General features: G+C 43.6%; 1 long non-coding RNA gene across 1 annotated transcript in view; it reads left to right on the top strand.

The window, feature by feature from the left end:
- Positions 1–204: 204 nt before the first annotated feature.
- The window catches only part of LOC143842592 (uncharacterized), a 58,881-nt gene continuing 35,211 nt past the window's right edge, over positions 205–23,874 (top strand). The window contains exon 1 of the long non-coding RNA XR_013233203.1: positions 205–333. This is a non-coding gene — a long non-coding RNA (uncharacterized LOC143842592). The remainder of the gene's footprint in view (positions 334–23,874) is intronic.

Here is a 23,874-nt window from a genome sequence, read left to right as displayed (position 1 = left end):
ATCACATTGCTAACAGAAAAGATAGTCAAAGCACCAATGGTAAGAGCCAAAACGTAACCTTTTTCAAGTGAAACCTCTTGTTTGTGAAATGATAACATTCATGTTCTATCTTGTAAGAATGTCTTCTGTTCCCAATCTGAGCACACAAAGCTGGCAGCAGCTCTTCAGGATCTCAAGCTGAGGTCTTTTCCATCACTGACTATTTTAGCAAGGCCCAAAATGTGGCTTTCCAGATTTTCCATGGACTACAATTACCATGAGAACCAGCCAGTAACACCAGGAACATCCAGGACCCCTATACTTCCTAACAGTGGACGTGAACTCATTGGTATGGTAAGCTGCCCATCCATCCTGAAAACTGCAGGACACTCACGCTTTCCTGGTCTTCGTCCCGTGTCCCGCCCGGGTCCTTAAAAGTCCCGCCAGCCGGAGCTGCCTCCCTCCCTGCCTGCCGCCCGGCCAGCAGGACGGCCAGCAGCAGTGCTCTGCCCTGGCTGGCCTGCACAGGCAAGCCAGGCAGAGGCCCACCCTCTGCCCCCACCTGGCCTGCACCGACGCCGTGCAGGCGCACAAGATGGGAGAGGCGCAAGGGAGGCGAGGAGGTGAGCGCAGTCGGAGGGAGGGATGCCACCGCTTTGCTGTTACCGGTGGTGCTCTGCCCTGGCTTGCCTCCGCAGGCACACCAGGCAGAGGCCTACCCTCGGCCCCCACCTGTCTTGTGCCAATGATGTGCATGCGCAAAAGATGGGAGAGGCGTGTGGGAGACTTGCGGGAGAGGTGCACGGGAGGTGAGGTGATCCCAGTTGGAGGGAGGGAGGGAGGCTGCCGCCACCCAGGCCGCCACCATGCTGCACTCACCTTATGCTATGGGGAGGGAAGGAGTCAAGGACATGGAGCAAAGCAGTCTATAGACCTAAGAAAATCCTGACAGCCATGAAATAGGAAGTCCTATCCTAAATACATACTAGGAAATAATTATGGTGGCAAACTGAAGCTTAGTTCCACTGGGTGACTCTAGGGCCAAAAAGAGGACATTTTCATCAGGCCATTCTTCTCTGGGGAACTGAGCTGCAGACATGACTGGGGACGCTGGCTTTGTCCACATATGCTGTTCTTTCCATGGAGATGTTTCCTAAGCGGCTCAGGAGGTTGTGGAAAAGTCCCCTTACAATCCTAGCACTTAGAACTGCTAAGTGTCTTTTGCCATCTGCTGGCTCACACCTTGTGCTTGCCTGCATGAACAGGTACGGCAGAAAGATACAGCGAACTGGCATGTATTGAACTGGCCTGATATTTGCAGCTAGCAGGGGAGCTCACATCTCGTTAAGCTGAGGTGTAAGAAATGGCTTGAAACGTGGCCAAAAGGAAAATGTTGATAGCTACTGAAGAAGCTGCTCTGCTTTCAACATAAACAGGATATGTGTAGGTGTGCTCAGCTTGTCAGTTGTAGAGTACATGCAGTGCTCCTCAGAAATAGCACAAAATATCTCAGCTATCATATGTGGGCTTGGGTAGTTTCTGTATCATTTATTGGGTGAAGAATCAAAACAAACTTTTGCCCTTTCAGTTTTCTTCAGAATGTCATGTAGTGTTTAACTGAATTCAGGAGGATAGGGGTACCAGCCTCCAGGTGGTACCTGGAATTACAGCTCATTTCCAGAGTTCAATTCCCCTAGAGCAGGGGTAGTCAAACTGCGGCCCTCCAGATGTCCATGGACTACAATTCCCAGGAGCCCCTGCCAGCGTTTGCTGGCAGGGGCTCCTGGGAATTATAGTCCATGGACATCTGGAGGGCCGCAGTTTGACTACCCCTGCCCTAGAGGAAAAGGCCACTTTGGAGGATGGACTCTATAGCATTATTCCCCACTGAGATCCCTGTCCTTCCCAGGGTCCATCTTCTAATCTCCAGGAATTTCCCAACCTAAATCTGGTAACCCCCCCCCCACACACTCCCAGTGATTGGTGAGACCTGGCAACCCATTGGCTCAAAAATGCCCATTGGCTTGATGTCCAACTTCCAGGCATTCCAAGGCTAATTTGTACAGGGGCCTTTCAGAAACAGGAGACTGATGTCACCTGAAGGGAGCATGCACATGCTCAAATGTACATGAGAACATAAAGGTATAGAGGCTAAAGGTATAGCCACAGAATGTGATCACTATCATCTCCCCGACCAAGCACTCAGTTGCGTACTTTAGTCCTTTATACAGAACTGAAAAGCATGCAGTGAACTGGCATTGGAGGAGGGTGTAGGGTTACTATGGCAAGCTCTGCTCCTCTCCCGATACGCACTCTCCCCAGATTTGCTTAGTCCTTATGCGTGTAAAAAGGATCCTTATGTACGGTTTGTAGACATGAAGACTGATGAACATGTATCCAAATAAGGATAAATGTATAAAAGTGTGTGCAGATCTCCAGACCAGACTAGGATGCCTTAATGGATTTCCTCCTCCAATCTCTTGAGAAGAATAGGCTTTGACCAAGTTCCATGGTTCTCTGCGTTGAACAGGGGGTTGGACTAGATGGCCTGTATGGCCCCTTCCAACTCTATGATTCTATGATTCTATGATTCTATGATTCTATGACAGGAGTAGCATTTATTTATTTGTTTTTTAGTTCATTCATTCACTCATTCAATTGGTTTTATTACCCACCACTCCCAGACTAGCTGGCTTGTGGCGGGTTACAATACTTAAAACCCCACACCCACGTGGGGGTATGTTTTCTATGGCACTAGGGAGGGGAAGGGGAGAAAGCTTTGCTCCATCGTACGAAATACGTCTGCTCATGGCTAGGCTCTGCTGCACACAACCCAGTCTTTAGAAATGTCAGTTGCATTTGCCTCAGGTCAGCCATGTTTTATAGATCATAATTTAAAATGAGGCTACCTAACCCTTTCCCTAAGGGTACAACGCACTTGCCATCCAAGTGCTTAGTAATTTTTACAAATCTCCAGTAAAATGAGCCAGTATGCTAACGGTGCAATCCTATGTGTACTGCCCTGGGAATAAGCATTATTGAATACTGTGGGAGTTTTTCTGAGTAAATCAACATAGGACTGCACTGTTAGATCCGTATCACCCAGGCAAGTTGGCATACAGCCGGTTACCTCAGAGGACCTGAGGTATGGTCAGATTTGAACTGGGCAGGGGTAGAGCTAATTCACACAGCCAGTGCTTTCCTGCATTTTTTGCGTATTTAAATTGCCAGTGAAAAGTCATGTAGGAGAGAGAGAGAACAGTAGTTTTTTTGTGTGACAATGACCAGTTTCATTGTAAAATGTACTAGAATTTTCTTCCGAGGACTACAGAATTCACTGTCTTGGTTCCAAGGAACAGTGGTCAGAGCTCTCCTTGAGAGACTTCATCATTTTGTTCTTCATGCTGCTGGGAAGATCCTCTTTACCTTTCTTTTTTTACTTTCATGGTGGCTCATTTGTTCCTTTTATGGTATTTGAATGCCATTTGCACACTATTTAGGAGCAACTGACACCAAAACAAAATGACCCAGGTGCCAGTTTTAATGGTGGCAGTTGTATTGAAGGGTGGTGGAAAGGTCACAGGAAATGTCAGCACAAGAACATAAGAAGAGCCCTGCAGGATTTAACCAGTGGGCCATCTAGTCACACAGCAGCCAAACAAGCAGGGCATGGAGGCCAAGGCTTTCTCCTGACCTTTCCGCCTAGCATTGGTATTCTGGGTTTTGTTGCCTCTGAATATGGAGTTTCCATTTTGTTGTTGTTGTTATGTGCGAAGTCGTGTCCGACCCATCGCGACCCCATGGACAATGATCCTCCAGGCCTTCCTGTCCTCTACCATTCCCCGGAGTCCATTTAAGTTTGCACCTACTGCTTCACTGACTCCATCCAGCCACCTCATTCTCTGTCGTCCCCTTCTTCTTTTGCCCTCGATCGCTCCCAGCATTAGGCTCTTCTCCAGGGAGTCCTTCCTTCTCATGAGGTGGCCAAAGTATTTGAGTTTCATCTTCAGGATCTGGCCTTCTAAAGAGCAGTCAGGGTTGATCTCCTCTAGGACTGACCGGTTTGTTCGCCTTGCAGTCCAAGGGACTCGCAAGAGTCTTCTCCAGCACCAGAGTTCAAAAGCCTCAATTCTTTGACGCTCGGCCTTCCTTATGGTCCAACTTTCACAGCCATACATTGCAACTGGGAATACCATAGCCTTGACTAAACGCACTTTTGTTGGCAGGGTGATGTCTCTGCTTTTTAGGATGCTGTCTAGATTTGCCATAGCTTTCCTCCCCAGGAGCAAGCGTCTTTTAATTTCTTTGCTGCAGTCCCCATCTGCAGTGATCTTGGAGCCCAGGAAAATAAAATCTGTCACTATCTCCATTTCTTCCCCATCTATTTGCCAGGAATTGAGAGGGCCGGATGCCATGATCTTTGTTTTCTTGATGTTGAGTTTCAAGCCAACTTTTGCACTCTCGTCCTTCACCCGCATCAACAGGTTCTTTAGTTCCTCTTCACTTTCTGCCATTAGAGTGGTATCCATTTAGTCACCATTATTAATGAACTGATCCTCCAAGAACCTGTCTGATCCCCTTTGGTCTATGCTTGTGACCATCGCTAAGTACACTGGCAATGAATTCCATGATTAAATCACTCATTGAGTAAAGAACTATTTCCTTTGGTCCACCCTGAATCTATTCCCCATCAATTTCATTGGGTTCCCCTAAGGTCTAGTATTACAGAAGAGGGAGAAAGAGGCCTTTCTATTCACCATTTCCTGGCAGGCAGTTGTTGATTTTGCCCCTTTGCAAGGTAGCATTTGTAAAAGGCCCTGCTCCGATGAGCAAAGCTGTCATGGCACAGAAGCAGTCTACAGATATAATAGCTCAAGGCCATGGTTTGTCTGTGAAGGGCAAAACCTTGAATTGCACCTGATGATGGATAGGGAGCCAATGAAATGACTGAAGAACAAGAGGAGTAGAAAATCTGTGTTACACACAGCTGATACTTCTTATAGTCCCTGGAATCTCCAGGTAAGAGGATCAGGCAGTAGATGATGAGAAAGGCTGCCTCCTGAGACCCGGGAGAATTGCTGCAACTCAGAGTTGGCTCTAGTGACCTTGAAAGACAAAGACTCTGACTCAGGAAATAGTGCTTCCTGTGTTCAACTGCATTTCCTGTTACCAACCAAGTGTAAAAGGTCTGTGTCTGTGTGTGTGAGTGAGTGATACTTTGGGTAGGAAGGTGTTTAAAATCAAGAAGTCTAATTTTTAAATAATAATAATAATAATAATAATAATAATAATAATAATAATAATAATAATAATAATAATAAACTTCTAGTTCTCGGCAGTCAATCTTGATGGAAGTTTTGTGCTTCAGTCTAACAAGCCATGGAAATGAAGCTGTATCATTTCATATTCCACACAGATAATGATCTCTGAGCTTGACAATGCAATCACCTTAAATTATTGTGATATCAAATTTACTGTTATTAGAATAGACAATAATTAAAAATGCTTCAAATAAATCATGTTGGGCTGCCCTAACAGAAAAAGAGTGGGCTTATTTATATAGCTGTTTTCTTCTTCTTCTTCTTCTTCTTTTTAAAAAGATACTTCATAAAATAAGAAAATAGATCTTTGACATCTGTATTAATTACCCCGATGTCTTTTGCTGTTGTGCCAAGGAATATTTTTAACCTGCATACACTTGTTGTGCAAATGAGATCTCAATGTCACCCTTGATTACCCTGGCATGTATATGACATATTAAGTTGATTTTTATTTATGTATAAAAATATAATGAGCTCTTTATTTTATGGAAATCGCAGGAACATGATTCTTTCATGAGCAGAAAAACACAAATGAGGGCTCGAGATCATGATTATACGGGGAGTGCGGTACTCATCAAAGCCAAGGTGCAGCTTCATGGTTCACAACAAACAAATGAAGACATTATTGTCTGGACAGAAGCAGTGCAATCTTTTTGAAAGTTCAGATAACACAACGGCTGTTTTCAGCCTCTATTGAAGTGCACAGTTCATGGAATGAAGGCAAGATACAGCACAGCCTAGTGGACGGAAAGTTGGACTCTGACCCAGATATGTAAAGTCCCAATGGCTGCTCAGGCATGTGTGTGTCCTTGCACAAGTCATTGTCCTGAAGCCTTCCATTACAAAGTCCAACTTATTCTATATCATAAAATTGTTGGGATGAACAGGGGTGGGTCTTTTTTTTGGGGGGGGGGGGGTGATCAGGGGCAGAGTGTGTTTGTCGGTCCTGACTTCTACTGAGTGCTGCCACCTTTGGACGGGCTTGGTGGAAAGCAGGGCAACCTTCCATTTGAGCACCAGTTCCTTTTTGTATCAGGCCAGAAAACAGGGATTAGCAGTGTCACTTCAGATTTCAGTAAGAGGGCCACTTCTCCAGCTAGTCCCTTGCACTGAGTTTCCATCTTCCCTCATAGATCTTTTCGGTTAGGGTTGCCAGACTCCCTGTGGAGGGGGGGGGGGCTCCTGCTTCCAGGTTCTGCCCCCTGCTGCTGATCAGTTGGCCAGCAGGGGGAGTTACCAGGAGACAGAGGGATGCCCAGGTTTATTGCCAGCAATGTTGCACTGAAACGCCACAAGCTAAGTTTAGCTATTGTATGACCTTATACTCTGTCAAGAGATTTCTTAATAAGCTGAAGTTGGTCCTTAAATATAAAAAACGTCCCTTGAAAAAGCTGTAGGCGAAACGCGTCAGGCCTTGTATGAAATAAGAATTAAAGAATAACTGAAACTGAAGAGAGACGACTCTATAAAAGTCCAATTTGGATATTTTTTATCGCCATATTGGTTTCCCAGTGCATCTGTACTATTCTATAGCAATGTGGCACTGGCAATATAATTTCTGGCAAGCCCTGGAAGTGATGTGTGATTTGGGAATCCCCCAGAATTAGAGTTTATCTCCAGATTACAGAAATCAGCCCCCCTGTTGAAAATGAATGTTTTGGAAGCTGAACACTAGGGCATTGTAGCCCACAGTGGTCCTTGTCCTCCCCAGGCTCCACCCCCAAATCTCCAGGAGTTTCCCAACCTGGATCTGGCAGCCCTGCCCCCCATCCCCTGACAGTGGCCAGGGGGGACCCTGCAACCCCAGTTGTAACTGAGAAGTTTTCATGGTCCTCTGTAGTAATATTGCCCTATAAAGCAGAACTGCTGTGCAGCCATGCATATAAAATGTACTTTAAATCCTAAATGGAACATTTATGTCTAAACATTTGGTCGCAGTCAAATGAGTGGTAATTGGTTTAACAAGGATCTATAGAGATTTAACTGATATTATTGAAAATCTTCCAAAACAAATAAGAAAAAAATAGCACTGTAAACAAACTTCTAAAGTCTGTACAGATTGTGTGAGCCTCACAGTATGCAATCAAAGAGGTAGAATATTTTTCCCAGTTTCACAAATCTCAATATGTAATAAGTCTAGAAGGATTAAATTTAAGAAACACAAACAAATCAGAAACCTACAGCCCTGCACAGAAGATCTGGGTCCCTCAGGGAGTTGGCCACTATGAAAGACTTCCTCTCTGTGCTGAATGCTCTCTAAACTTCTAACTGGCTTCTAATGTAGCCTTATGATTAGCCAGCCTTATGATTAGTCTTTTAAATGTTCAGGACAGTATTTCTTAGGTGGATCCAGAAGGCACCTTGTTCAGGTCACTAGAAGAAGAAGAGTTGGTTCTTCTATACCGCTTTTCTCTACCCGAAGGAGTCTCAAAGCGGCTAACAGTCACCTTCCCTTTCCTCACCCCACAACAGACACCCTGTGAGGTAGGTGAGGCTGAGAGAGCCCTGATATCACTGCTCAGTCAGAACAGCCATGGCGAGCCCAAGGTCACCCAGCTGGCTGCATGTGGAGGAGCGGGAAATCAAACCCGGCTCACCAGATTAGAAGTCCACGCTCTTAACAACTGCATCAAGCTGAGTAGATTCCCTAAACTGGAAATTGGAGATTGAAGCAGTTAATCTTGCTATCCTGTAGAATGTGCCCCATCCAATACTTGATGAGCTGTTAGGAGCATACCTTTCAAAAATCCTGTGTGTCTTTTATTTATTTATTTATTTATTTATTTATTTATTTATTTATTTATTTATTTATTTATTTATTTATTTATTTATTTATTTATTTATTTATTTATTTATTTAATTCAAATGTATATACCACCCTCCCCGAAGGCTCAGAGCGGTTTACATATAGATATAATAAGAATGAGCCTCTTGTGGCGCTGAGCCTCTTGTGGCGCAGAGTGGTAAGGCAGCGATATGCTGTCTGAAGCTGTCTGCCCATGAGGTTGGGAGTTCAATCCCAGCAGCCGGCTCAAGGTTGACTCAGCCTTCCATCCTTCCGAGGTCGGTAAAATGAGTACCCAGCTTGCTGGGGGGTAAATGGTAATGACTGGGGAAGGCACTGGCAAACCACCCCGTATTGAGTCTGCCATGAAAACGCTAGAGGGCGTCACCCCAAGGGTCAGACATGACTCGGTGCTTGCACAGGGGATACCTTTACCTTTTTATAATAAGATTAATATTATTAATTGATAAACCGGGTGGCAGTATAACATAACAGTATATCATAACATAATATTGTGTTGACATAATAATAATAATAATAATAATAATAATAATAATAATAATAATAATAATAATAATAATAATAATAATAATAATAATAATAATAATAATAATAATAATAATATTTGGATATTGTCCTGGGATTTTGGCTAGAAACCAGGCTTTCTTGTGGGGCTCCTTCTCCATGCTTTTATATTTGCAAACTGGAACAGCTTCTGCAGGGGCATGGCTTGGACACTTGTTAGAAGGATGGATGTTTTGTATGTTTTGCAAGTCCGGGTGCTGCTGAGACTAAAGAGGACAAAGACTGGGCAGGGGAGGATGACTTCTTGCAAAAGGGAGCCTGCAAAGCCCATCTTCTGCAACAGTGCAATGAACAAATATCTTCGACGTGTTTAATGGGATGGAATCCAAAAGCTGCCCCAGATCTGGCCAGCTGACTTGCACCCATCCCCCAACACTTCCGCCTCTGCCTTGTCTCCAGCACTCTCCAACTTCTCCTCTGGAGCTTGATGATCCAGAGTAGTTCAGAGTAGTTCATCAGTGGAATAAGCTGCCTAAGGAGGTGGTGAGCTCCCCCTCACTGGCAGTCTTCAAGCAAAGGTTGGACACACACTTTTCTTGGATGCTTTAGGATGCTTAGGGCTGATCCTGCATGGAGCAGGGGGTTGGACTAGATGGCCTGTATGGCCCCTTCCAACTCTATGATTCTATGATCCAGGCAAGGAGGCTCCTTGCCTCAGTCAAAGCCAGTGGGGCAGAAGGGCACCAAATGTACACACGTACTCTCTGCCTATGGACTCTCTAGCAAACTGTCTTGTCACACAATTCAGGAGCTTTGTTGGCAAGGCAGGGTCAGGGTCCCTTGAACCAAAGCACATGCTACAAGTGCTCCATGGATAACCCATTACTGGTTGTACTCACTTCAGAGGGGCTTGTCCAAATCAGTCATTTCTGGTAGCATAATGAGGTGGCCTAGACAGGCTATCAGAAAGCAGTTCTCCATCTCCCTTTGAACCATGTGGCAGGCCTCTAAATGTTACTGGAAATAGCCCTTTGGATGTGCAAAGTTGTGGTCCCCAGGCAGGCAAAAATGAGAGATGTGACAGTTGAGGTTTGTGCAAAGCTACCCAGTACAGGAGCTATTTTTAAGTAGGGGCTTTAGGTGGCAAGCTTCTTCTTGTACATTCCACCAGCAGCATAGTAAAGAGAAGTACTCTCTCTCTCTCTCTCTTTCTCTCTTTCTCTCTCTCTCTCTCTCTCTGTCTCTCTCTCTCTGTTGTGTTGTGTTGTGTTGTGTTGTGTTGTGTTGTGTTGTGTTGTGTTGTGTTGTGTTGTGTTGTGTTGTGTTGTGTTGTGTTGTGTTGTGTTGTGTTGTGTTGTGTTGTGATGGGGGAGACCTTCTGAATCCGTTCTCATTCTTCTTGTTTTACCAGTTTGATGTAGTGGTTAGGAGCGTGGACTTCTAATCTGGCATGCTGGGTTTGATTCTGTGCTCCCCCACATGCAGCCAGCTGGGTGACCTTGGGCTCCTCACGGCTGTGATAAAATTGTTCTGACTGAGCAGTGATATCAGGGCTCTCTCAGCCTCACCCACCCCACAGGGTGTCTGTTGTGGGGAGAGGAATGGGAAGGCGACTGTAAGCCGCTTTGAGACTCTTTCGGGTAGAGAAAAGCGGCATGTAAGAACCAACTCTTCTACTTCAGTAATATCGGCTCTCTCAGCATCACCTTCCTCATAGGGTGTCTGTTGTGGGGAGAGGAATGGGAAGGCGACTGTAAGCCGCTTTGAGCCTCCTTCGGGTAGAGATAAAATGGCTGCATTGGAGTCTATAGCACTGAACCCTGCTGAGATTTTCCTCTTCTCCAAATTCTGCCATCCTCAGGATTCACCCCCAAAATCCCCAGGAATTTCCCAGTCAAGAGCTGGCAACAATTTAAGACAGGGCTAGTCAACCTGTGGTCCTCCAGTTGTTAATGGACTACAATCCCCATGAGCCCTGCCAGCATTTGGCAGTCCATGGACATCTGGAGGACCACAGGTTGACTAGCCCTGAGATTTAAGGGGTGTCAAATCAGATGGCAATGAAATACTGTTCTCTGATTTAAATACAATGGATGCATGATGCCTCTTACGTTCTCTCATTTCCTTTGGAAGGAAGCTGGAATGTGAAATGCCACTGCTTATAGCACTGACCAAAAACACTTTATGTACCGCACAAAATGGTTAGTGGGTGGCTTACCCTACACAGTATAATTGTGCTAGGGTTAATGAAAAGGTTTTTTAAAAAATTAAAATACCTATATTTCATGTTTTGTATTGTTCATTACACTTGTCAAGTAACCTATTGGAAGGGCATCCCTCCGATCCTTGCAGTTCTTTCCCACCTATGCTGATGAACTACTTGCCACATCCAACAGGCAGGGGAGGATACGATAGCAGACGTATGGGAAAGGGAATAAAAGTAAAGGTAAAGTATCCCCTGTGCAAGCACCGGGTCATGTCTGACCCTTGGGGTGACGCCCTCTAGCGTTTTCATGGCAGACTCAATACAGGGTGGTTTGCCATTCCCTTCCCCAGTCATTACCGTTTACCCCCCAGCAATTTTACCAAGGATGGAAGGCTGAGGATGGAAGGATGGAAGGCTGAGTCAACCTTGAGCCGGCTGCTGGGATTGAACTCCCAACCTCATGGTCAGAACTTTCAGACTGCTGAAGTCTGCTGCCTTACCACTCTGTGCCACAAGAGGCTCTGGGAGAGGGAATAGGTAGATGGTTAACTAATCAAACTAGTTCCTAGGCAGACAGTGGGTATTATAGTGATTAATTTTTTAAATCATAATGCAATTAATAAAGTATGCATTTATGTATCTTTTAACATGTTGTAAACTGCCTTAAGCCCTATGGGAGAGAGGAAGGTTAAAAATCTAATAATAATAACAATAATAATGCTATTTGTGCAGAATTATTTTTTCATAACTGCTAAAAAGATAAACGAGAGCTATTTAAAATGATATTAAGAAGAAATTTGCATTATTTTATGTTGGCTTCCAAATAGTCTGCTTCTGTGTACATGATGGTGATGATTGTTCAAACGCACAGTCATTTCTAGCATGCTCAAAGTGGTTGGCATGGCAATTTGCTTTCAGACAACAGAAGTACAACAAACTGCCTTATATCCCGTCAGAAGATCACCAGCTGAAATACAACAGCTATTCTTAATACAGAGCTGGTACCACAAGTTAAATTGTTTCCAAACATGCTAGGTTAGATTAGGGACTGTTTTCTTACCGTTACTGTCAGGAATGGAGTTCTCTAATAAATAGTTGTTATATTAGTTTAATAGCCCAACCATACACTGTGCTTTCTTGTTTGTTGTTTTTAGCCTATGTGCACTCAGTATCCAGGAATGCCATGCCGTGCATACTAGTTCAGATAAGCACTCTGCTAACTTTTCGGATACTGCAGATTCATTCCATGGGGCCCACCACTCAGTACCCACCAAGAGAAAGGTGGTAGGATCCAATCCATGCCTCACAAACGTCTTGGAGTAGAGAAGATTTCCTGTCTACTTCCGTTTCCAAAGGCAAGAAAAACTGTTGGATGTGGAGAGATGCAGAACACATCTCTCCCCCTACCATGCTGCAGGCAGGCAAGAGGAAGAAAGAAGCAGGGAGCAGGAAGTTGGCTCTTCAGTTTAGCCTTAAAGGGATAACATCCAAGAGATCAGAAAGATGAGTGGTCAGTGTTCCTCTCTATCTCACTGACTATAGGTAAGGAATCTTCTTGTCCTGCCAGCTGAGGCAAGATACATCACACTGGGCACAGCTTCTAACATTCCCCTGGTGCAAGAGGGAAGAAGGACAATCTCACCCTATTCCTTTTTGCAACCGTAGAGAAGCTATTAAGATCCATCCTATTGCCACAGAGACGAAAGTGCTGGAGGGAAGAAATGGATGAAAAAATGTGAATGATGTCACCCCCATCAAAAACTCTCAAAGGGGAAAGCTAAGAATGTTGACTTCAAGTCAGTGACAAAAAATGTGGAGGGACATCTCTCTTCCCTGGAAATTAATAAAATTGGGCTTGCTTCTGAGTAGACCTGTGAAGGATTGCTTCCAAAGAGCTGATCCTGTAACAACAATTTTATTTCTCTCTCTCTCTCTCTCTCTCTCTCTCTCTGTATTCTGGAAGGATAGGACATTACCCTGCTCACTTGGTTAAGCACCATATACCTCTAAGAATTAAATTTGTTTTAAAAAATAAAATCTATACTTGATTGAATTTTTATATAAACTCCCCCCTCCCAATAATATACTTAAACTAATGAGGAAAAATGTGTACAATTAACAAAGCTTAATTAGAATTCTTATTTTTTAAAAAAAATTCCAGGCACTTGAACCCAACTGAAGTGTCTCAATAGATATGAAATGGACTAAGTATTTTTCCACCCACAAAATTGCAATTAGCTCCCCCCCGAAATTACATGAGTAGCAATAGCAGAGACAATGCAATCAGGAGTACATCACCGAGGCCTGTGATTAAGTTTATTGATTCCCTTGCGCTGTAATCTATATACGCCGGTATGTAATTCTGATCTGGTGTCACACAGAGTTGCTACCCATTTGTTTTAGTTCACAAGAGATGACAAACGAATGCATTTGGGCACAGCGCCGGCCCGGAGAAACTGCTAATTGTCAGCATGAAGACAGCGATCAGTGGCACTGACATAATGACAGCTGGCTTGTGGGCACACTCATCACCTGTGCTTTCCACAAATCTATTTAAAGAAGCAGGTTGGGAAAGCTGCATAAATTGTAGGTTGCTTTGTCTGTAATTGAATGCATTGCATATGCTTACCGAAGTCACCGCAGGCCTTTGGTGCAAAAGAATTGCTCCAGTGGCTGTTCCAGAAGCAGTTGCATGGGCAATATAAATGCTCTAGCATAATCCCACGTGCAAAAATGTCCCTTCTGCACAGAACAGTTCCAATTCTTTAACATGCTAAAACAAAGTAAACAGATTCCCCCCCCCTCCGAAAATACATATATCCAATGCATTCAGGTTCCTACAGATATGCTTGCACACACGCACACGCACACGCACACGCACATGCATACACATACATACAGAGAGTCATATATAATTTTTTTAAAAATTAAATTGTATGCCTATTTACAAAATGAGTTCAACAGTATTTAGATTAAGAGAGAACTCTTTCGTAAGAGAGAACTCTTTCGTACATCTACTCAGAATCCCACTCAGTGGCATTCAACGAGGCTTAATTGCAGGAAAGTGTTGTTAGGGTTTCACTGTAAATATTGTTTCTGATCCATTGAGAGAAACACAAGTTGCCAGGAAATATCAGGGATTTTAATTTAAAAATCATCTTAGACTTGAACATACTTCTTCAGGGAAATGTGAAACTGCCCAAATCCAAACAGTTCTTAAATGGCTATTGAAAACCACCTCTGTTTCCTTCTCCAGCTTGTCAAGGCTGACTCTGAGATCTTCCCAAATTCCAGACAAACACTCGTTCTAATCCACTTGCTGAACTCTAGTCACAACTGAAGCCATGAAGGCCACAGCCTTTTACATAAGGCTGAGTTGTCGTCTGCCAATCCCAGCATGTAGCCGGGTCAGAAGCAATTTCATGCTACAATATTTTGCTGTGCATTTCTATACCTGGGCACCTTCCTCTCTCTCCCTCCCCCTCTCTCTCTGCATGTGTGCACAAGTGGCCATTAAGAACAAGTGTCTCTTGCAAGACCTAGTTTATGTAGGCCAATAGGCAGACTAAAAAACAATTGTATATGGCCTTTTGTTTTCATGCATGTTTCATGAAAGCTATTAGGTGTAGCATGAAATTCATACCCTAGTGCTTAATTTGCCATTGTTTAAAGTAGACCTGATAAAAAGTTAATAAACTATTCATATCTTAGGACCAAAGTAATTTCTACATGTGCAAGAGCATGGCAAATGAAGCTTAAACTCTGTGCACTATGTGGTATCATACATGGAATAAAAGAATAGTAATACGATAACATGGAGGTCATGTCAGTAGCCAACACCTTGATTTGCCTCCTGTGAGTTTTTATATTGTTTCATTAACAGCTAGTTCATGTTGCTAAATAACTGGATTCTATTGATACAAGGAGTGGGAAGTTATTGTAAAGAACAACGGGCTCAGTTGTGTACAAATGTGGGGAAATACAAAAAGGATGGCAGAATTTCCAGTTTTTTTAACCAAACTTTTGTGAGTTGAGAAAGGGAGAAAGCCTTTCAAAACTTAATGGGTCATAAAGGGAAACAATAACTGTAGGAGAATGTATGTTAAAATGAATAGGTAACACAACAGCAGGTATACAACACAGGAAATGTTCCCGAGATTTGTATCCAATGCAATTTAACAGAAAGTGAACAAAAACTCCTCCACCTTTTCATTTCGGCGGTGCCTGTGTGGTACGAATGTCAATAGCTACACTTGCAATTTCTCACAAAATAATATTCAGACAACCAAGATAATCAAGGCACTTGGCAGATATGAGACTTGAGAATATTAACAGAATTAATGCAGAATTAATCCCGGTCCATTGGACCAGCTAGCCCAGCTCTGACTATTTTAGCGATGTTTTTGAAAGCCCCAGGGTAAAATCTCTCCTAGCCCTGCTGTTTGAGATCCTTTTAATTGGTCCAAGATGTCCAGGTGCCAAAACATCTAGAGGGACTCATATCATCTGCTCTAGCACTGGCCTTGACCATAAACCTGGTGAAAGAGCTCCATTTTACAGGCTCTATGGAAAGCAGAAAGCTCTTCAAGGGCCCGCAGCTCCTCCCGGAGCTCATTCTACCAGGAAGGGACCAAGACCAAAAAAGCCCTGTCCCGGGTTGAGGCTAGAAAGCATCCCTGAGGCCTGGAACAACCAATAATTTGGTGCCTGCTGAGTGTAAAGCCCTGCAAGGGACATAGAGCAAAAGACAGTCCCTCAGATGTCTTATTGTCCCTATTGCATCTTTGTGCCAGTGTATTTTAATATCAGACCACTGAGAAAGACCCCCAGAGGGGCTGGATCACGCTTGGTCCTTTGTACTAGGTCACTTTATCCATGTGTCAATATGTATTGAATCTATGCAATGGGATATAATTGATATTGATGTTTTTATAATCTTTAATGTGCACATGAATAGTAATAAATCGTTGCATTTTAACATTTAGCATATTCTGCTAAAGACCTCTAAGGACCCCAGCTTGTAGACATAGATTGGGTTATTTTGTTGTCCACTCTTTAAAAATAAAACCAGGGACCATCATCTGAAGAAATGTGGTTTTAATCCGCATATGCGCTGAATATATAAATTACATATGAATCATAAAAATCAAGTGTAAACTGTACATGGATCATAAATTCTTTCAGAGATACCATGAGTCTAAAACTATAGTTGCTGGGAGGGGACCAACACTGCCTGATTACTTTTAGTTTACAAGACTAACTAGCCATTCTAACTCCATTGCATGCTTTTTATTTTTAACAATGCTATCTGGGCAAAAGATGTATTCTGGCACTAGGTTTCAGGGTCCAGCCAATCTGAACCCATAGTGGATTTCATGATTCTAGATTTTTCTAAATGAAAAAAAACTCTAATTTTTACTAGATTCTTTCCCCATTGGAAGCAGTTCCTGAACCGATTGGCATAGTAACTTGCTGTGTTTTGTAGTTTAAGCATGGCAAATACATCCACCCGACTGTAAAAAGACAGTCAATCACGCACAGGCTTCTGGGAAGAAAGGGAGGATCAGCATTGAAATGAAATCATACATAGCAATACCTTGGAAGGAATCATGAATATTTTCCAGTTCCGAAAAGCAGACCAAAAACTACCATTGTTCCCGTAAAAACCAACTTTTCTGTTCTGTTTCTTTCTACATATTACGAGGTTTTAGGAAGGTTTGAGGTGGATCCAGGTAACATGGAATGCCTTCCCTCCTGACATTTATTCAGAATGATTTTGGAGAGCAAAACAGTCATTTACTCCTTTCCTGCCTACCTCAGAAAAGTGGAGTCTGTTACTATATCATTTGGAACAGATTTTTCTGGCTGGCTTCCTGTCACTTAAGCCGCTGAGGGCAATATGCTTGTGTCAATATCTCTGTCTATAAAAAAGTGAGCTGGGTGTGTGGGGAGAGAAACTTTGTAAATTGAGGAGGTCAAAAAGAGAAACTATTATTGCGGGGTGACCATGGTGCTTACAAAAGGCTGCTGGGAAGTGCCGCCTATCTTGCAGGTCCTCTGCGATGTTGATAGTATGCTGTGGCTGTTAATTTTTAATATGTGTTCATCTAAAATGCTTATTAACTCCCTTTCCCTCCGTGCGGAACACTGAGTCACAGCTTGTGAACTGTGGTGTAACAGGAGCTAGGGAAGCTTCTGAAGTGTGAGGATGTGTCACTATTGACCAAGGTCAAGTTTATTCATGCCACAGTATTCCCCATGACTATGTATGGGTGTGAAGGAAATTGATTCCCTTGAAATGTGAAACTCTTCCGAGTTTTATAGATCATGTGAATTTGATCTAGTCAGTTCTAGATCAAGTCGTGTCTGAACGGTCCTTGGAAGCTAAAATGACTAAACTGAAGCTATTGAACCTCGGTCACATTAGGAGAAGATGGGAGTCACTGGAAAAGACGATCATGCCAGGAAATATTGAAGTTTCCTATGCCTGTGCAGTACTATTAATGATAGAATGTTTTGGAGGACATTGATTCATAGGGTTGCCAAAAGCTGGAAGTGACTTAATAACAACTCTCTCTCTCTCTCACACACACACACACACGGATTTAAAAGCTGACATTCAGTTCATTTGCAAATTGCCTTGTACTCCATCTCAGTAACTGTTTGCAAATGGATTTGCTTCCCTGTCATATCAGACAGACTCGTTTTAGTAACTGACTGCCAGCAGAATTTATTTACCTGTTCATACAAACTCACTTAAGTCAGGTTAGCAAAACGTGGTTGAGCTGTTTTTGAAGGAAATTACTTTCTTCCATTTTCTACCCCTTCATTGTGTTTTGGAATCGCTGTGGTATGCGTTTTAAAATATCCATAGTGCCTCCTACAGTGCTATTTTTTTCTTGCCCTTTTTATCATGTGATCTTTAAAGGATTTGTTTTGAATGTTCTAAGTTGAACGCTATAACAGTAAACCAATACAACACTTCATTGCTATAGTGGCACCATTGAGATGCCTCACAGAGTCACTGGAGTCAAGGCATTTCAAAAGTGCTGCTATAGCACTTCCGTGCCATATTGGTTTAGTCCTATAGCGCCAACTTAGGACATGTTTAAAAAACCCTCTGAGGATGATTGTGTGGCAAAAAAGGGCAGAGAAAAATGGCATTGTTAGAAGTTACCCTAGTACTTCAGGGACAGCTCATTAATGAAAGGAAATTCTCTGAGCTTTTCCACACGCAGTAAATATAGGGAAATGCTTACCTAATGTAAGCATTATATTCTGGTCACTCTGCATGACATCACCCACATCCAGCATCTGGCCAGCTGACAGCTCGCTACATCCTCCATTTTAAAGTGTGAGTTGGGGAATAAAGCATAAAGTGGATTCACCAGCCTAAAAAGCACAAACTACCAGATAGCAACCAGCAGGCAACTGAGTGTTGTTGTTGTTATGTGCGAAGTCGTGTCCGACCCATCGCGACCCCATGGACAATGATCCTCCAGGCCTTCCTGTCCTCTACCATTCCCCGGAGTCCATTTAAGTTTGCACCTACTGCTTCAGTGACTCCATCCATCCACCTCATTCTCTGTCGTCCCCTTCTTCTTTTGCCCTCGATCTCTCCCAGCATTAGGCTCTTCTCCAGGGAGTCCTTCCTTCTCATGAGGTGGCCAAAATATTTGAGTTTCATCTTCAGGATCTGGCCTTCTAAAGAGCAGTCAGGGCTGATCTCCTCTAGGACTGACTGGTTTGTTCGCCTTGCAGTCCAAGGGACTCGCAAGAGTCTTCTCCAGCACCAGAGTTCAAAAGCCTCAATTCTTTGACGCTCGGCCTTCCTTATGGTCCAACTTTCGCAGCCATACATTGCAACTGGGAAGACCATAGCCTTGACTAAACGCACTTTTGTTGGCAGGGTGATGTCTCTGCTTTTTAGGATGCTGTCTAGATTTGCCATAGCTTTCCTCCCCAGGAGCAAGCGTCTTTTAATTTCTTTGCTGCAGTCCCCATCTGCAGTGATCTTGGAGCCCAGGAAAATAAAATCTGTCACTATCTCCATTTCTTCCCCTTCTATTTGCCAGGAATTGAGAGGGCCGGATGCCATGATCTTTGTTTTCTTGATGTTGAGTTTCAAGCCAACTTTGGCACTCTCCTCCTTCACCCGCATCAACAGGCTCTTTAGTTCCTCTTCACTTTCTGCCATTAGAGTGGTATCATCTGCATATCTGAGGTTGTTGATATTTCTCCCTGCAATCTTGATCCCAATTTGTGACTCCTCTAATCCCGCATTTCTCATGATGTGCTCTGCATACAAGTTAAATAGGCAAGGCGACAGTATACAGCCTTGCCGAACTCCTTTCTCAATTTTGAACCAGTCAGTGATTCCATGTTCAGTTCTCACTGTTGCTTCTTGACCTGCATATAAATTTCTCAAGAGACAAATAAGATGCTCTGGTATTCCCATCTCTTTAAGAACTTGCCACAATTTGTTGTGCTCCACACAATCAAAGGCTTTAGCATAGTCAATGAAGCAGAAGTAGACGTTCTTCTGGTACTCCCTAGCTTTCTCCATGATCCAGCGTATGTTGGCAATTTGATCTCTAGTTCCTCTGCCTCTTCGAAATCCTGCCTGTACTTCTGGAAGTTCTCGGTCCACATATTGCTGGAGCCTAGCTTGTAGGATTTTGAGCATAACTTTGCTAGCATGAGAAATTAGTGCAATGGTGCGGTAGTTTGAACATTCTTTGGCATTGCCCTTCTTTGGGATTGGAATGTAAACTGACCTTTTCCAATCATGTGGCCATTGTTGAGTTTTCCAAATTTGCTGGCATATTGAGTGTAGCACTTTTACTGCATCGTCCTTTAAGATTTTGAATAGTTCAACTGGAATGCTGTCACCACCACTAGCTTTATTGTTGCTCAGACTTCCTAAGGCCCATTTGACTTCACATTCCAGGATGTCTGGCTCCAGGTCAGTAACTACCCCACTGTGGTCATCAGGAATGTTAAGCTCGCTCTTGTATAGTTGTTCTGTATAATTTTGCCACCTTTGTTTAATCTCTTCTGCTTCTGTGAGGTCCCTACCATTTTGGTCCCTTATCATACCCAACTTTGCATGAAACGTTCTCTTCATATCTCCAATATTCTTGAAAAGATCTCTGGTCCTCCCCATTCTATTGTTTTCTTCTATTTGTTTGCACTGTTCATTTAAGAAGGCATTCTTATCTCTTCTAGCTTTTCTCTGGAATTCTGCATTCAATTGGGTGTATCTTTCTCTTTCTCCCTTGCCTTTCACTTCCCTTCTCTCCTTAGCTATTTGTAAAGCTTCCTCAGACAGCCATTTTGATTTCTTGCATTTCTTTTTCTTTGGGATGGTTTTAGTTGCTGCCTCTTGTACAATGTTGCGAACCTCCGTCCATAGTTCTTCAGGCACTCTGTCTATCAGATCTAATTCCTTAAATCTATTTGTCACCTCTACTGTGTATTCGTCGGGGATATGATTTAGTTCATACCTGAGTGGCCTAGTGCTTTTCCCTACTTTCTTCAATTTAAGCCTAAATTTTGCAACAAGAAGCTCATGATCTGAACCACAATCAGCTCCTGGTCTTGTTTTTATTGACTGGATAGAACTTTTCCATCTTTGGCTGCAGAGCACATAGTCAATCTGATTTCTGTGTTGACCGTCTGGTGATGTCCATGTGTAGAGTCGTCTCTTGGGTTGTTGGAAAAGAGTGTTTGCTATGACCATTGTATTCTCTTGACAAAATTCTACCAGCCTGTGCCCTGCTTCATTTTGTACTCCAAGGCCAAACTTCCCTGTTATCCCGGTTATCTTTTGGCTTCCTACTTTAGCATTCCAATCCCCCATGACGATAAGCACATCATTTTTTGGCGTTGCTTCTAGAAGGTGTTGTAGGGCTTCATAGAACTGATCAACTTCATCCTCTTCAGCAGCAGTGGTTGGGGCGTAGACCTGGATCACTGTGATGTTGAATGGTTTGCCTTGGATTCGAACTGAGATCATTCTGTCATTTTGGGGATTGTATCCCATGACTGCTTTTCCTACTCTCTTATTGATTATGAAGGCTACTCCATTTCTTCTGCGAGATTCTTGTCCACAGTAGTATACCTGATGGTCATCTGAATTAAATTCACCCATTCCTGTCCATTTTAGTTCACTGATTCCTAAAATGTCGATGTTCAGTCTTCTCATTTCTTGTTTAACCACGTCCAGCTTGCCTTGATTCATGGATCTGACGTTCCAGGTTCCTATGGAATAAAAATCTTTACAGCATCGGACTGTCTTTTCGCCACCAGTTACTTCCACAACTGAGCGTCCTTTCGGCTTTGGCCCAGCCGCTTCATTCATTCTGGCGCTACTCGTACTAGCCGTCTGCTCATCCCCAGTAGCATATTGGACACCTTCCGACCTGAGGGGCTCATCTTCCAGCGTCATATCGTTATGCCTATTGGAACTGTCCATAGAGTTTTCATGGCAAAGATACTGGAGTGGTTTGCCATTGCCTTCTCCAGTGGATCACCTTTTGTCAGAGCTCTCAGCTATGACCTGTCCGTCTTGGGTGGCCCTGCACGGCATAGCTCATAGCTTCACTGAACTACGCAAGCCCCCTTGCCACAACAAGGCAGCGATCCTTGAAGGGGGAGGCAACTGAGTATGGAGGCTCAAACATGCTAAAGTCACCTGCTTCATACCTCCCTCGCACCCACCTCCCTTTCCCTTGCTCCTGGGGATGAGAATTTATTTTTAAAAATGGTGACATGCCTGGAGCAATGAATAGGTGGGCATGCCTATAGGTGATGCCAGAAATAAATTTTTTTTTTCAGAATTGTAACACAAAGCGTGCCTCTCAAATGTTTTCTCCCCCCTCCCAAATCAGGAACAATATTAATTTTTAAATGTATCAAAGGACTCATGATCCCATAAGGGGTGGCATTAAAAAAGCACTATGCATCTAGGATTCCATGCATAGGCATTGCAATGGCTTTTTAAAAAATAGCGGGCATCATGGGACCTTTAAACTGCATCAAAATATGGAGGAAGGGGATTGGCTACCTGAATTGATTGACAGGCAAAAGTGAGTCTCATATAAGGCGCATGGCTCTCTTCCGCCATTTCCAGCAGCAGATGTGGAGGGTGAGACACATAAAAAGGCGGCAGACGAAGGTGAGAGAGCAAAAAGTTGAGGATGGGCTGGGAAGCACAAAATAATTTAGTGCTTTGCCATTCAGCTGGTGTATCGCTATTTTTAATGATGTGCGGAAATGCCCTCTGTATGAAACCCTCACCCTTGTATCACTTTGCTTAGATTTGGGCCAACAACCATAACATCCAGTTTAGAATGGTAATGTGAACATTTTCTCAGTTGCAAAACTCAACAGGATTTGGCTAAAAGCCCGGCTTCCCTTGCCTTCTTCTTCACCCTTTTGGTGTGATGCCACAGCCTGCTGTTCTAAATAGAATCTGGAAGCACCTGAGCAAAGTGGAGTTTTACAATGCTGGAAGGAAAAAAGCAACTTGAAAACAAAATTGCATGAGAAATGGGATAGAATGGAAGAACATGCCGTTGAGTCAAAACTGAGGGCCATTTCGCACGGCTTCAAAATAGCACAATGGTTGCTAATTGGAAACGCTACTAATTTGCCATAACCCACGACGTCGTAGACAATCTGCAACAATCCTGAAACCGACCCGCAAAAAGCGCTTCGTTGTGGCGCTTTCAGGGGAATCCAGAAAAGTGGATTCACCCTCCGGATAGCGATACACTCCTGCAACCAATCTGCAACAGTAGCGATAAAGACCTGTGCGTTACCATTGTTGTGGGTTCTTCAAAGTCCCTCCCCCTGAGCCTGTCCTCCAAACTTCCGGCGAAGCGATCGCCATTTTTTTTCCCCCGAGCGAGTGGAGATCAACTCACCGGCGAGCCTCCGTTTAGCCAGTGAGGCTTCCCAGGCTGCAGTCCCTCCTCAGAGCAGTTTAGTCACTAAGCACAAGAAGCCCGCAGAAGCCTGTTTGCTGATGTATTTTCCCTTTATTTTTCACACTGTTTCGGCTGAAAATCGCGCCCGTGGGGGGGGGGAGGGGGGATTTTTTTTTTTCCACTCGGAGGCAGCATGGCCACGATAAAATGACAGCTCAAACAGAGGCTTCCCCGGCTTCAGTCCCTCCCCTTCAGTCACTAAGTGACCTTCAGTTTCACACATTCCATTCAGCCGAAAATCGGGCCGTGAGAGGGGGGGGATTTTTTTTTTTCACTCGGAGCCAGCGTGTTAACGATCAAACAATCAAACGGAGCCAGCGTGTTAACGATCAAACAAACGACAGCTCAAACACCCCAGGCAGCTGGATGGGTCTCTCCATTGCAACGAATCTACTCAGATTCGTTACAATGGGTGTGTTTTTTTTTTTAAAAACCTTTCTTAAAGGGAAAGGGGCTGTTTGGGAGCATGCTAACGGCTGCCCATTGGCTGCTTGACGGCCAGGGGCGGGACGAGCTTGGCAATAGCGCTTCCTTTCTAGCGATTTCTGCCGAGACCAGAAGCTTGTGGGAAACGCTAAAAAACGCAACTGATTCCACTACAAAGCCAGGTATGCAAAACGACGAATTCCACTATTTTAAATGGCGATTTTTCATTCAGTGACCAATTTGCAACAAAGATCCCCGTGCGAAATGGCCCTGAGTCATAGTAACCACATACAGGCAAGGGACAAGCAAAGGTTGTCTGCCATTGTCTTCCTCCTTGTAACAACCCCAGTCTTCCTTGCAGGTCTCCCATCCAAGTTCTAACTTTGGCCAATCCTGCTTAAGTTCTAATAGATAAGGTAAGGGTTAATCTTGCTCTGCTTTCATCACCTCTCCATTTCAAATGTTCTCTTCTCCAAGCCATACTGCTGAAATAAAAGCAGTTGGTAAAACTTGTTACATTTATTTGCTGGAAACATGTTAATTTCTTTTGCATTTTTCTTGTCAAGGTTAACTGTTCCCACAACATGCCTTACTTAGCATTAGATCTTCCAGATTTCAGGAAGTGAGTATATTGTCCTC

Source organism: Paroedura picta, chromosome 8 (genome assembly GCF_049243985.1).
Source record: "Paroedura picta isolate Pp20150507F chromosome 8, Ppicta_v3.0, whole genome shotgun sequence".
Taxonomy (NCBI): domain Eukaryota; kingdom Metazoa; phylum Chordata; class Lepidosauria; order Squamata; family Gekkonidae; genus Paroedura; species Paroedura picta.
This window is presented reverse-complemented; position numbering and strand designations above follow the sequence as displayed.